Raw genomic sequence first — 14,897 nt, 5'->3', positions numbered from 1 at the left:
TCATTATTTTATGGGTGGGTGATCAGCATTGCTGTGATGTGAAGAAGCCCTGTGAAGACAAGAGCAGGGTCAAAGAGGCCAAACCTGTTCAGGGAAGATCAGTCAGGGTCAGTGGTATGTTCTAGCTGCCCAGCAGCAGGAATCTTCCTAACACCATCATCAAAGACCTGATATATGTAAACAGAAACAGGCCACAGTGGGATTACTCACACTATGAAATTGGAAAACACTACAAATCCCATATTCTTAGGCAGCTGGCCATTGGATATTTACAGAACTTTGCAGATCTAGGGGTCATGAAAACATGTAGAAAAAGTAAGAAAATAAACCCAGGCTGTGTAAAACACAATCATTGGGAAATGAAAAGTCAGAGTTGGAAGAATTTGTCATTCTGGACCCGTGGTACCAGTGACAGAGTTTTAAGTTGTCACCTGACTTTCCCTCAGATTTTAGGAAGCTCAGTACCCTGATTGGGTTCGAGAAGTGCCTGAATCATCAGTCCTAGATCCAGTGAACAATGATCTAGGATGGAAAAATCACAAACAAAAGAGTAAAAAGGCCAGGCATGGGTGGTGTACACCTTTAATTCCAGAACTTAGAAGGCAGAGGTAGGAGGATTGACGTGAGTTCAAGGCAATTCTTATAGTACATAATGAATCCCAGCTCTGCCTGGACTAGAATGAGATCCTACCTCAAAACAAAACAAACAAACAAAATACTGAGATGGCAGGGGGCACCTGGATTTGAACCAGAGACCTCTTGATCTGCAGTCAAATGCTCTACCCCTGAGCTATACCCCCAACAGCAGTGTGAGCCTAACTAGTACCTTTTGTCTGTGCAGCTATGCCTAACATGGCTATAAAATGTCACCACAGACGTTCCTGTAGCTGTGGCTCCTAGAAGCTGTCAGGCCAGCCTAACAATTCCACCTCTGTGATGCAGAAACAAGCAAACAGTTTCCTTCCCCGCAGCAGCTTCCACACCCTTTCAAGGACAGACCTGCCACTGGCTTTTGGAGCCTAATGAACCTTGGAGCGGGTAGGCTCTGCTCTTTACAGCGAGCATCTGGCGACAGATATCCAAAGTTCATGTTTTTCCCAAGTGCACACAACTTCCTATTGATAGTGTTAGGACCTGTGTTCATCCCTCCTGACTGGATTCAAGGCCCTGTTATAAACCAGGGCCTCTCATGTCTTCCTCTTTCCCCAATCTTCGATCACTGCAGTAAAGGTAGACCTCATACTTAGAGCCATGCAAGTACATTTGTATATTCCAAAGGCCGTGGAGGGACTACAACATGGACCTGGGAAGACAGGAACCCGCCACGCCATTTAAGGACCTCAGGGACCCCTCATCATTTTAGAACACAGACATGGTCATTTTAAGAGGGGACTGCTGCCCAAGGACTGGGGCCAGAAAGGAAGAATTTGTTATTGACCAATCCCCTGTTGCAAGGGAAACATGTATTATTTTTAACTGGACCCTTGATACTTTTTAACATGGGTACTTAATTTCCCTTATCATATGTCTTATCTCCTCTGAATCAGATAGGGAATTTGTAGTATTCTGATTTCACTGACAGTCCTCATCTTTCATATTTGTTGGCATTCCAGGTTCCTTCACTATCACACCTAGAAAAATTAGAAAATATCATGGTCACTATATTTAACAATTATATATATTTTTTAATATTTTATTTATTTTTTATTTATTTCACAGTGAGAGAGAGTGAATAAGTGCACCAGGGCCTCCAGCCACTGCAAACGAACTCCAGAGGCATGTGCCACCTTGTGCATCTGGCTTACTTGGGTCCTGGGGAATTGAACCAAGGTCCTTTGGCTTTGCAGGCAAACTCCTTAACTGCTAAGCCATCTCTCCAGCCCAATAGTTACATTTTTTTAACCTGTTTGTTTGTTTAATGTTTATTCCTCCCTTGTTCAACAAGACACGTGCTTGTTTGTTTTGTCTTGTTTTGTCTTGCATTCTGGTGCTGGCGCCTGGAGCATGCTCGGCTCCACCACGGAGGCTGCACAGCACCAGGATCACAGCGGACCAAAGTCGACCTTCATGATGCATCCATCCCAGGGAAGGAGGAATTAATCACAGAGACCCCAAGGTGAACTGGGAGTTAAAGATGGCTCATTGGATACAGTGCTTGCTGCACAAGCATGAATCCCCGACTTCGGACCCCCGGAGCCTATGTAATGCCAGTTGAGTGTGACAGCCCTGCCTCTAACCCCAGCAATTGAGAGGTGGAGGCAAGGGATAGCCTGGGCAAGCTGGCCAGCCGGACTGGCTGGCTCCCCAGCTGTGAATGAAGTATGGTATTCTATCTCAGTACATAAGATGAAAAGACCTTGAAAGACACCCAAGGGCAAACTCTGACCTCCCCATGGACACAAACGTGTGCGTGCACACACATACCAACATGAACACACACGTGTACCACATGTGCTCATGAAAAGAGAAGAAAAGACCTGGTTACTACATAAAGTGATGTAAGCCCGCACCTGAGCAGAGCTCCTGGGGGGGGGGGGCAGGCCTGTATCCAAGGAAAGAACACAGAGGGACCGCTGTCGCAGCACGTGACCCTGACTGTGGCTCATGTGGATCCTGGGTCTGGCTGTGGAGCAGTGAGAAGCAATCCCCCTCAGACACAGGAGAAAGCGGGGCAGATTTGCAAGTTTGCCATTAGATGTGGATGTCAAAGAAAGAAATGAGTGGACCATGACTGGTGAGCATTTGGCATGAGTCTCTGGGAGAGTCATGTCATTTACTTGGATGGCCAAAAAAAAAAAAAAAAGGGGGAGCGAGGAAGCAAGTTAGGGGTGAGGATTAATAAGTCCATGTGGGTTAGACAGCAATAATACTTCCAAGTGAAGCTATGAAGTCTGAGGCTGGAGCCCAAGGGAGAAGGGAGGGGGTGCAGCCAGGCAATCATGCCCCATCCTCAGGGGCCTCCCTGTTCCTTCTGTGCCCTTCTGGTGTTCATTTAGGGAGCATGGAGTTTCACAGAGGACTCTAACCAGTGCATCTGGGTTTTTGTACATCTGAAAATGTATTTGTTATTTCCTCACACTTAAATATCAGTTTATCTAAATTCACAACCCAGGTTTTGAAGTTCTTTAGCACTTAAATTTTATTATAATGCTATACAATGTTGATTAAAAAAAAAAACTTTATCTGGGAATGGTGGCACACACCTTTAGTCTCAGCACTCAGGAGACTAAGGTAGGAAGATCACCATGAGTTTGAGACAGCCTGAGCTAGAGTGAGATCCTGCCTGGAAAACAAAACAAAACAAAACAAAAACGTTATTATTCAACTTTTCATTTTATTAAAACATTGATTTTTTAAAAAAAACTTTGAGGGCAGATGTGCTTGGCACACACCTTTAATTCCGGTACTCGTCAGGCCGAGGTAGGCAAATCACTGTGAGTTCAAGACCAACCTGAGACTACATAATGAATTCCAGGTCATCCTGGCCTAGAGTGAGACCCCACCTCCAAACAACAACAACAGAGCCCGGCATGGTGGCACACACCTTTAATCCCAGCAGTCTTGGGGGGCAGAGGTATGAAGCAGGACATCCAACTTCCCTTCTGCCATCAGAGCCCTGCATGGGCGCATACACACGCACATAAGAAAACAAAAATGCTTTCTTAATTTTCATAAAACAATTTAAAGAAAAGCTTCAAAGTACAAAAAGTAGCCGGGCGTGGTGGCACACACCTTCAATCCCAGCAGAGGGAGGAGGATCACTGTGAGTTCAAGGCCACCTTGAGACTACATAGTGAATTGCAGGTTAGCCTGAGCTAACAAACAAACAAACAAAAAACCAATAGTGAAACAAGCAGTTCCGAGGGAAGTCAAAGGGAAGTTGGTGGCCAGTGTGAGGGAGGCAGTTCTGCGGGCCTCAGGAGCGCTCTGAGAAGGAAGAGGTGAATATATATAAAAGTGCTTACATGGCCGTTTGGTGAGCATAATATACACATTTAGCCAGATAGCTGCAGGTGTTAACAGCCTAGGGCTCATGAATTCCCCCGCCATAGGTTTTCAGTACCAGGCATGTATTCCCTCCTATAGAGCAGGCCTCCAGTCCAATTAGAGAACAGTTGGTTTCCCCCATAACAAACATGCCACTATTGTACCCATTTTTTTTTTTTTTTTTGGCCCGGTTGGCCAAACTCAAGGCTTGCTGTGTCCACTGTTTTCACTGCTGAATACTTCTGTCTCCCATAGGGCTGCATGCAGTGCAGCCTTTTCCCCACTTCCTGTCGGCTGGTCCACAGGGAGGAGGTTTTCAGCTCAGCCCCAGCTTGACTTCTCAGTGACCTTGCAGCCCAGGCATGTGGAGTCTTTAACAACAGGGTCTTACCATCTATTTCTGATGGGAAACCAAAAACCTTGGCAATGGCCTGTAATGTTTTGGGGGCATCAGGGACCTCCCTGGCCAGCAACTCACTAGAAGGTAAAGGGATTGTCTTGAATAGGTTGGTTAAGGTGGGAAGACCAGCCTTAACTGTGAGTGGTGCCCTTCCATGGGTTGGGTTCCTGGCACCAGCATTCATCACTCTGCTCTGCTGCCCCTTGTACTGGGTATGACCAGCTTATGACGGACTGCAACCCGCAAATGTAAGCTGAAATAAACACCCCCTCTCTCAGTTGAAACTCATTTTTGTCCAAGAAATGAGAAGGTAACCTATACCATGTAATTCAGCAATTCCACCTCAGTCTATATGCACAAGAATTTAAAACAGGATCTTTAAAAAAACCATTTATTTATTTGTAAACGCACGCATACAGAGAGAGAGAGACAGGGAGAGAGAATGGCCACTCCAGGGCCTCTAAGCCACCGCAAATGAATTTCAGACGCATGCACCACTGTGTGCATCTGGCTTTATGTGGGCACTGGAGAATCGAACCCAGGTTATTAGGCATTGCAAGCTAGCACCTTAACCATTGAGCCATATCCCCAGGGTGTTGAAGACCACCAACATCATAGCATGTTAGCTAAAATATCCAATGGTGAAAGTATATATATACAATGAAGTTTATTCAGCCTTACAAAGCTAAGCAAGAATTCATTTTAGAGGTGACAGCCTTCAGGACTATCTCTTCACAGCCCTCTTATGACTACCTCAGTTCAGACCCCCAGCCCATGGAATGATTTATGCCACAGGTAGTTTCTCCCCTCTCAGCTAACGGAATCTAGAAAAATCCCTCAGACATTTCCAGAAATTTGCCTCCATGGTGATTGTTTCTGAAAACTTTTTTTTTTTTCCGTTTTTTGTTTTGTTTTTCGAGGTAGAGTGTCGCTCTAGCCCAGGCTGACCTGGAATTCACTGTGGAGTCTCAGGGTGGCCTCAAACTCATGGCAATCCTCCTACCTCTGCCTCCTGAGTGCTGGGATTAAAGGCGTGCGCCACCATGACCAGCTTTAAAAAAAAAAAAATTTTTATAATTTATTTTTATTTATTTATGAGAGAGAGGATGGGCGAGCCAGGGCCTCCAGCCACTGCAAACGATCACCAGAGGCATGCGCCCACCTTGTGCAGCTGGCTGACGTGGGTCCTGGGGAATCGAACCTTAGCCGCTAAGCCATCTCTCCAGCCCCTCACGGCGATTCTAAATCCCGTCAAGGTGACAGCCGGGATCAAAGATACCGGGGCAGGAGAGATGTCTGGTCAACCCCGGGTGCCTTCCCTCCCGGGCGAAAAGCCCCAGCCCGCAGCACTAGCCACTAGCGGTCCCTGCAGCTCCGTGGGCTGCGCTGCGCGAAGGCGTTTGGGGCGCGGGTGGGGGGCAGCGGACTGCGGCCCCTCGCGTGCAGTTTCCGCTGAGGTCCGCCGACACCGCACTGACTCGCCAAGGAGCAGCCAAAGAGGAGCAGGGACGAGGTGTGAGGAAGGCGGGCGGGCGGTGCTCCGGTGGCCCAGGTAAGGATGGAAGGACCGGGATGCAGCGAACCTGCCGCAAACGTCTCTTCACCCGCCGCGGCCCGGGCTGCGGATGGAGAGGCGGGGTGGGGTGAATGGTCTCCAGGCCACTGGCCTGCAGTCGGTGGGCCTGTCCGTCGTTACAGCCCAAGCTAGGAATGCAGATCACAGTCATCTTGGGTGTGGCCACACAGATAAAAGAAACTAAGAGGCCGTCCCCCCGCAGGAGGGGGTATAGCTCAGGGGTAGAGCATTTGACTGCAGATCAAGAGGTCCCCGGTTCAAATCCGGGTGCCCCCTTGTTGGTCGCTTTTGCTTCCCTGATTCATTCTGATCTCTGCGATGTGTCTGCCCCTCCCACCTTCCCACTCGCTCTTTCCCAGGCAGATCACTAATCATTTAGGGAGGAAAAGCTTAATAGAACGAGATGGGGTGGGGTGCAGTGAGGCAGGGCAGCTGTGGAAGGGGAGTCCTCTCCGAAGTGAGGGTTCAGCACTCACTCACTGGGGAACCAGATGACTGTGGCCCCCCGCGCTTGCCTCAGTCACACCTGCTGGTCACGGCTGCCACCCGGGCAAGAAGTAGTTCTGTTTTTTCCAGGGGAGCCAGGTGGAAAGAGGGGCCTGGGTTGCAGTGTCCCCCCCCGAAGGGGCAGGCTGGGGCGGGGGGTTGCCCCAGAGCTGGTTAGAGCTGGCCGTGACTGCGAGGTCGCCAAAGGACCTTCTCCTCCGGGAGGATTTCTGGGCAGAGTTTTGTGCCGGGAAAGCAGACTCCCGGGGGAAACGGGAGCGGCCCCTCGTGCCGCAGCGCCCCCTGCCGACGCCCGTGCCGGTGCCAGCCTCAGGGCCGAGCCCGAGCGGAAGGGCAGCTTGGAGGCGAGAACCGGTCAACTCCTAACTGGCACACGTGTCCGCCTCGGCCAATGGGATGCCAGTCGATGTGAGGCAGGCTGGACCGTGAAAGTGCGCGTGTCCCTCGGCCGCTGCCCTTCCAACCTGACCCCAGAGTGAGAGCGCCCGTGGCCAGTTCCGAGCTGAGCGGCAGTGACCAGCGCCAGCTAGACCTGCGGCTAGAAATTGTGAAAACAGATCCAACCCCAATGAGTCACGGAGGCTAAACTGACAAAGTGGAGTAGGAAACCATGAAAGGGAGGGAGGCTGTCACACATCCATACATACTGTTGTTCTTGTATTATTCAATATTATATATTATTGTAGTCTATCACTATATATGATTCAAACTGCTAGAGGCTCTCTGAACATCAAAGCTTTGCACAAAGTCCACTATAGTCTTACACACACACACACACACACACACACACACACACACAGCGAGAATGCCTGCTGTTTAGTCTTTTTGTTTGTTTTGTTTTTCGAGGTAGGGTCTCACTGTGGTCCAGCCTGACCTGGAATTAACTCTGCAGTCTCAGGGTGGCCTTGAACTCATGGCGACCCTCCTCCCTCTGCCTCCCAAGTTCTGGGATTAAAGGCGTGCACCACCACGCCCAGCTTTCTGCTTTTCAATCTTTTTTTTTTTTAAATATTTTATTTATTTATTTGAGAGAGAGAGAGAGGGGAAGAGACAGAGAGAGAGAATGGGCGCGCCAGGGCCTCCAGCCACTGCAAACGAACTCCAGGTGCATGTGCCCCATTGTGCATCTGGCTTACTTGGGTCCTGGGGAATCAAACCAAGGTCCTTAGGCTTCACAGGCAAACTCCTTAACCACTAAGCCATTTCCCCAGCCCATGCTGCTTTTCAATCTTGATTGACGTCACCCCATTGTCAGTATCTGTCCTTGATAAATTGACAGTTGTTTCAGAAATCATGTAACCTTCATTCTGCCCTTAACACTTACCTTGTTTTTGGGTTTTTTTTTTTTTTGGAAGATCACAGCACTCACATCTTTAATTGTAATCACTCTGCTATTCCTAAATAAATTAATATCTTTGGAGAGCCACTCTGTTGCTGTTTTAGGTTAACAAAACTGATCCTTACGTAGCTGCAGACCCACGGGCACGAGGACAAATGCCTTGTGGCAGCTTGCCATGTGACATTGTCTGAGTAAGACTGGCAAGCACTAAACTAGAAGTAGATACCTAGTCAGGCCTCCTGCTGTGACATGCATGTTTTCCTCATGAAGTAGTGGTGGCAAGCGATTTAACGAGGCACTGGAATAATAAGGAGGTGCTTCATAGCCTAGAAGGAAGAAAATATACTTGAACTTACAGAGTTGAGAAGGAAACTACAGCATAAAATGTTGACTGCATGAGCCGTTTGTGACAGACTGTCTTTGATAATGTGCTACAAGGACGGTTTGAGTTCCAGTGAGAACTGACTGGTTGTTAAATAGAATTCAGAGGTGATAAAGGACAGTCCACATCACATAGTTATAAAAATTAAACCAGTTTTTTTTTTTTTTTTTGAGGAAGGGTCTTACTGTATGTAGCACAGGCTGACCTAGAGTCAGTCTCAGGCTGGTCTCAGACTCAGCAATCTTCCTACTTTGGCCTTTTGAATCTGGGATTAAAGGCGTGTGCCACCACACCTGGCCCCTAAACCAATCTTTTTTTTTTTTTTCTTTTCAAAAAACTTTTTTTTTATTAACAACTTCTATGATTATAAAAAAAAAAATCCCAAGGTACTACCTACCCTCCCCCCCACTTTCCCCTTTGAAACTCCAGTCTCCCTCATATCCCCTCCCCATCTCAGTCTCTTTTATTTTGATGTCATGATCTTTTCCTCCTCTTATGATGGTCTTGTGTAGGTAGTGTCAGGCACTGTGAGGTCATGGATATCCAGGCCATTTTGTGTCTGGGGGAGCGTGTTGTAAGGAGTCCTGCCCTTTCTTTGGCTCTTACATTCTTTTCGCCACCTCTTCCACAATAGACCCTGAGCCTTGGAAGGTGTCATGGAGTGTCAAGTACTGAGCACTCCAGTCACTTCTTTCCAGCACTATGACACCTTCTGAGTCATCCCAAGGTCACTGCCATATGAAAAGAGAAGATTCTCTACCAAAAGTGAGAGTAGCATTAATATAAGGGTATGAACATTACGAGAAGTGCTTACTGGGCAGTTTGATGAGCATAGTATATACATCTAGCCAGACAGCAGCAGGTGTTACACCCCCAGGGCTCATGACTACCCCTGTTTTAAGTTTTCAGTATCAGGGATGTATTCCCTCCCATGGAGCAGGCCTCCAGTCCAATTAGAGGGCGGTTGGCTTCCACCATGACAGGTGTGCCACTATTGCACCTATTAGCTCATTTGGCCTGGCTGGCCAAATATAAAGCTTGCAGTGTCCACTGTTGAGTATCTTCACTAGTGTTTTCTCTTTCTCTCATTGAATTGCATGCAGAATGGCTTCTTCCAGCTTTCTGTCAGCTGGTCTACATGGAGGAGGTTATCAGCTCAGTTCCAGCAGGATTTCTCAGTGGCCTTGCAGCCCAAGTATGTGGACTCTTCAGCAATAGGGTCTTACCATCTATTCCTGGTGGGAAACCAAGGGCCTTGGCAATGCCTATAATGTTTGGTGGGTATCAGGGACCTCTCTGGCCAACAACTCACTGGAGGTTATCCCATCCCTGGCACTGAAAATTTTCTAGCAACAATCTATGGCTCCTGAGTGTTCCATTGTCAAAAAAGTAGGTTTCCATATAATTTATTTATATCCTCTTAGATTTTGATTAGCCCTCCCTCCACCTTTCCTTTACTCAATCTCTTCCCATGACCTCACTTAGGCCTTTTCACCCCCATTAATCTATTCTTCTACTTATTATATAATACCATCCTATTAAGTACTCCCCTCCCTTCCTTTCTCTTCCCTTTGTATCTCTTTTCTTGCTTACTGGCCTGTGCTACTGAGTTTTCTTCCTACTCACACAGAAGTCCAATCATCTGTAGCTAGGAGCCACATAAGAGAGAGAACATGTGACATTGGCTTTCTGGGCCTGGGTTACCAATCTTTTTGTGTTAAAGGGGAAGTTGGGCCTGGGGTGATGACTTAGCCATTAAAGGCATTTGCTTGCAAAGCCTGACAGCCCATGTTCAATGCTCCAGCTGCCTACATAAAGCAGCAGTAAGAGACCCTGGAATACACACACACACACATGAAGAAAGGTAAGTACATTTATACACACACACACACACACACACACACACACACGTTGCTGTGTGGATTCAATATCCTTTGTTAAGGCCAGCAGTATAATTAAGGCTGTGTGAAGTAGGTCTGAAGTATTCCTAGGAAGCTGATGAGTATGGCCCCCACAGAAACTTGATGTACCAGAAACTCATAGTTGAGCCAGAAGAAAGCAATGTCAAAAAGAACTGTGAACACGGCCCTTGGAAAATGGTGGAAGTCAAATTCATAAGAAACCCACAAGGGTTTTTTTTTTTTTTTTTTTTGAGAGAACTGTATTAACCAAAAGCAGTTTGCAAACTGGACAGAAAGTGACAGATTCAGAAGTACAAAGTGCTCTGGGCCTCGATAGGAGGCAAAGAGACTGTTTGGCCTGCAAAAAGCACTTGTTTTCCAGTGACCTCATCAGAAATTGCAAAGGAGAGTGATAGGAAAGGTGAGTTCCCACAGGGCTGAGCCAAGGGTCACGTAGAGTAACGGCGGAGCCACTCTCCAAGGAAACGTCCCTAATCCAGGGATGCAGCTGTTCTGTGTCTCTGAGTTTTGGAGTATTTTCTATGTGATAATTATTGTAAAGTGAATGGAAGATACTGCAATTGGTCACTAGAAGGGGGACTGCACTGTCAACAAGAGGTAATGGCAGTGTGGCCAGCTTGCCTACCGTTTGAACTTCCAGGGACCACTTTTTTTTTTTAAGTAGGGTCTCACTCTAGTCTCAGGCTGGCCTCAAACTTGCAGGTGATCCTCCTACCTCCCAAATGCTGGGGTTAAAGGTCTACATGGAGGTGGTTTTCAGCTTAGCTCCAGCAGGGTTTCTCAGTGACCTTGCAGCTCAAGTATGTGGAGTCTTTCTTTCTTTTCAAGGCAGGGTCTCACTCTAGCCCAGGCCAACCTGGAATTCACTATGTAGTCTCAGGCTTGCCTCAAACTCACAGTGATCCTCCTGCCTCAGCCTCCTGAGTGCTGGGATTTAAAGTATGCACCACCATGCCTGGCGCAGCACAGCACTCGATAGCTAGTCACCAGGGAGAAGGCTTCCAGCTCAGCACTAGCTTGACTTTTCAGTGTCCTGCAACCAAAGCGTATGCTGTCAATAGCCTGTATTATTTTGGGGGCCTCAGAAGACAACTCACTGGGAGGTATACCACCCCTCACACTGGGAATTGTTTTTAATTTAAATATATAGTTTATACTCTTTTATCTCCGCACCCCTGATCCTATTACCCTGCCCCCCACCCCCCAGTGGGGTGATGGTATTCACTGTGGGGTCATGAAGGCCTCAGTCAGTCCCTGTGCAGTAGAGGGGATGTGCCTCAGGATATTCCTACCCACACTGTGGCTCTTACAATCTTTCCACCCCATCTTTCACAGCGCTCCCTGAACCACGGCAGGTCTGTTGGCAGTCCAGTTTAGTGCTGAGTTCTCTGTAGCCTCTGGGTTTCTGCTTTGATGGGTTTTGATTGATCACTGTGTCTGTCACCATCACCCTGGAGCTGGTTGTCAGGCTAGCAGTAAGAGCAGAGTTCATGTCACCACTTCCCTGTATGTTTGTCCCGAGTACCAGCAGATGTGGCACATCCTGGGGTGGGAATTGGCAGTCTTTTTCTCTTACTGACAGATCTTGGTTCTCCTCCTTTTCCTCTCCCCTCACTGATCACTGAGCACTTACCCTGGCTTGTTTACTCCCCAGGCAGCCACCGCACAATGCCGTCTAGCCCTGGCACGCAAACCCGGCACTCAGCCCTCTCTCACCACCACACTGGGGTTTAAACATTTTTTTTCTTTTAAAAATATTTTAACTAATTAATTTATTTGACAGAGAAAGAGGGAGATAGAGTGAGAGAAAGAGGGAGAGAATGGGTGCGCCAGGGCCTCCAGCCACTGCAAACAAACTCCAGATGCATGTGCCACCTTGTGCATCTGGCTAATGTGGGTCCTGGGGAATTGAATCTGGGTCCTTTGGTTTTGCAGGCAAATGCCTTAACTGCTAAGCCATCCCTCCAGCCCTTTAAAAAATTTCATTTTTATATTTACTTGAGAGAGAGGCAGTCATAGGGAGAGAGAAAGAGAGAGAGAATATGGGTGCGCCAAGCCTCCAGCCACTGCAAACAAACTCCAGACGCATGTGCCACCTTGTGCTGCTGGCTTCTGTGAGTCCTGGGGAATCAAACCTGGGTTCTTAGGCTTCACAGGCAAGTACTTTAACAGCTAAGCCAATTTTCCAGCCCCCACACTGGTATTCTTGTGCAACAAAATATGGCTTCTGAGCACAGCATTTGCTCCTACAGGGCATTTCTGCCAAACTGTCTCTTTAAAAATCATATGTGGGCTGGAGAGATGGCTCAGAGGCTAAGACACTTGCCTGCAAAACCTAATGACCCAAGTTTCATTCCCCAGGACCCATATAAAGCCAGATGCACAAGGGGGCACATGCATCTAGAGTTCATTTGCCGTGGTTGGAGGCCCTGGTGCATCCATTCTCTCTGTCTCTTCTCTTTCTACCTCTCTCTGCTTGCAAATAAAATAAAAATATTAAAAATCACATGTGAGAGGGAGTTGGGTAGCTTTGTTAGGGTGAATGGACCCCAGAAAATAAAAAGCATAAATGTCCTTAAGTCTACCCTAGAGTTTTCTTCTTTACTAGATATCAAGAGAAGGATCTCAGCCAGGCAGTGTGGTGATACAGATCTTTAATCCCAGCACTTGGGAGGCAGGGGTAGGAGGATCTCTGTGAGTTCAAGGCCACCCTGAAAATACACAGTGAATTCCAGGTCAGCCTGGGCTAGAGTGAGACCCTACCTCAAAAGACAAAGAGAGAGAAAAGGATCTCTCCTCCCCTTATCTCTTGGCTAAAGGAGTGACATATATCTATCTTTACATAAACAACCTGAGTCTCTCTTGGGAGGGAGTTCCCCTTTCCTAGAATTTAAATCTGATCCTGGCATTGTGGATGGTTAAGCTCAGCCCCCAAATTTGGCTTCATGACTGGCCTCTTCTGGAGCCAGTCCTAACTCAGACAATCAGCCCTCACAGTGGCTCACCTGTGCTGAAGGTAAGCCCCCCCCCCCACAATAAGGTTATCAACCGATGCTTATCAGGTGGGCAGGTCTTCCTTTGTTCATCTCTCCTGAACTTCCAGGTTCCAGTCCTGGTAAACTCCCCATGGGCTCTCCACCCTCTCTTGCCTCCGGCATTGCAGAAGCTTTCTGTACTTCTCTTTCTTCTCCTCCAAATCCCTTTTCATGTCCCAAGGCTCATGTTTGTTCTCCCACATGACCACAGACCATGTGGGTACACCCATTTTCCCTTCCTCGGTTTGCAGGCCCTGCCTCTCCCTCATCATGTATTACTGAATGAAATGTAATGATTCATAACTTATCCTTCTCAGTTTGGCTTATGCAATTCTTTGGGTAAAAGCAGACACAAACTCAAGATTTGGGGCTCAAGGATTATTCCTGTACCCCATAACAACGTGTATTTTTAATTGGCTGACAAAGAAGTAGGTTTCCATATGGCTCATTCATAGTACGTTAACTTTTGATTAGCACCGTTCCCACAGCCCATAGATCTTGACAGGTCCGGGTTGCGGGAGCTCGGTGCAGAGGCAAGTCTATTTTGCATGTAGGTCTGATAGACCCAGAGGGCAGGCCATGACAGATGGGTGCTAGCCCCACTCCTTCTCTTTATTCCTGGGCGTGTGTTCTTTGCGGTGAGACTTTCCAGGTCTTTCTGTTAGAGGAGGAGTGTGTTTCCGTGCCCTTGAGTAAGACTCTGCCTTGCAGCTTGCTTGGACCAGTGGGCTGGCCGCATGTGCAGCCGTGTGGCACTGGCAGAAGCTGGGAACCTGCTCAACTGGTTGGGCTTGTCCTTGTGCATTTCTGCCGCTGTCCAGGTGTCCCCAGCAGGGACCCTAGAGCAAATATGCAAGGAGCAGCCCGAGCAGCTGACATAGAGAATCGAGGCAGAGGGGCTGGAGAGACGGCTTAGCAGCTAAGGCACTTGCCTTCAAAGCCTAAGAAACCAGGTTTGATTCCCCAGTGCCCACGTAAAACCAGATACACAAAATGGAGCATGCGTCTGGAGTCCATTTGCGGTTGTCTAGATACCTTCGTGTGCCCATTCACTCACTCTCTCTGTCTCTCTCTGCTTGGAAATAAATAAATAATTTTTTAAAAAGAATATAAGGAGAGCTGGGTGTGGGGGCGAATGCCTTTTTAAAAAAAATTATTTATTTATTTGCAAGCAGAGAGAGACAGAGAGAAGAGAGACAGGTAGAGAGAGAATGGGCATGCCAGGGCCTCTAGCCGCTGCCAAGGAACTCCAGACACATGTGCTCCTTGTGCATCTGGCTAACATGGGTCTTGGGGAATCAAACCTGGGTCCTTTGGCTTTGCAGGCAAACACCTTAACTGCTAAATCATCTCTCCAGCCCGCAAATACCTTTAATCCCAGTCCTCATGAGGCAGAGGTAGGAGGATCACTGTAAATTCAAGGTCAACCTGGTACCAAAGAGTGAGTGCCAGGTCAGCCCTGGGCTAGACTGAGACCCTACCTCAAAAAAGCCAACAACAACAATTAAAAGACTCTAACCAAGCCAGGTGAGGTGGCACACACCTTTAATCCCAGCACGCCGGAGGCAGAAGTAGGAGGATCGCTATGAGTTCAAGGCCACCCTGAGACTACATAGTGGATTCAAGGTCAGCCTGAGATAAAGTGAAACCCTACAAAAAAAAAAAAAAAAGACTAACCAGAGATGCGCTGGGTCTGCAGCAGAGCTACCTAACCCCACCTACCTCAGCCCTCAGCAGATGAGCGGAGAA

The 14,897-nt window shown here is 47.8% G+C and overlaps 2 non-coding genes across 2 annotated transcripts; one reads left to right on the top strand and one right to left on the bottom strand.

The window, feature by feature from the left end:
* Positions 1-728: 728 nt before the first annotated feature.
* Trnac-gca lies at positions 729-800 on the bottom strand. The gene has a single exon. It is a non-coding gene; the product is annotated as a tRNA-Cys (tRNA).
* Positions 801-6,167: 5,367 nt separating this feature from the next.
* Positions 6,168-6,239, top strand: Trnac-gca. The gene has a single exon. It is a non-coding gene; the product is annotated as a tRNA-Cys (tRNA).
* The last annotated feature ends 8,658 nt before the right edge of the window (positions 6,240-14,897 follow it).

The sequence above is a fragment of the Jaculus jaculus genome, chromosome 10, assembly GCF_020740685.1.
Source record: "Jaculus jaculus isolate mJacJac1 chromosome 10, mJacJac1.mat.Y.cur, whole genome shotgun sequence".
NCBI lineage: Eukaryota > Metazoa > Chordata > Mammalia > Rodentia > Dipodidae > Jaculus > Jaculus jaculus.
This window is presented reverse-complemented; position numbering and strand designations above follow the sequence as displayed.